Here is a 695-nt window from a genome sequence, read left to right as displayed (position 1 = left end):
GAGGAGGGGGAGAGAATGGTTTCTTGAGCATTCGGGAACTATTTTAGCAATAAAGTAACCAGAGTACAAGCATTAAATAACTTTAGACAGATGTAGAATTATTTCAGAGGATTTTATTTTGCTCTTTCTCCAGTAGCATATTTCCTGCCCCTTACTTATAAAAAAAAAAAAAAAAAAAAAAAAAAAGGAAAAGAAAAGAAAAAAGAAAGAAAGAAAAGGAAAGGAAGAAAAAGAAAAGGTCTGAATGAGTGGCCTTAACACATCACTCACCCTCACTTGCCGAGTGGGCATTCCTATAGGAATTTCTTCTCTTCAGGGACTCTCGAGCTATGTCACCTCCATCAAGGAGTAGATTCCCCTGTCTGTGTGCCAGTGTCTTTCAACGTGATACCCTCTTCTATTCCTTTGGAATTTTGAGAAGGGTTGGCCAATACGGCATGCTGCAAACTACAGTGAGGACAAGGAGAAGGAAAAGATGGGATGGGGATTTAGAGGAGGTTGGAGGAGGCAGGTATATCCACCCCCCCAGAACCTAGAGAGAAATATGAGGTTAAAAAAACTGGAAAAGCAGGCTTATTGGCAACTCGCCAAACCCTAAAAACCACCCCCCTTTTCTGCCAAAACAATGCTTTAGCAAACCTAAAATAATTGCAGGAAGCTTTTTTTCATTTTAAGAACTATTACCTGGGGGAGGG

This window comes from Galeopterus variegatus, unplaced genomic scaffold (genome assembly GCF_000696425.1).
Source record: "Galeopterus variegatus unplaced genomic scaffold, G_variegatus-3.0.2 Scaffold173, whole genome shotgun sequence".
NCBI classification, from domain to species: Eukaryota; Metazoa; Chordata; class Mammalia; order Dermoptera; family Cynocephalidae; genus Galeopterus; species Galeopterus variegatus.
This window is presented reverse-complemented; position numbering follows the sequence as displayed.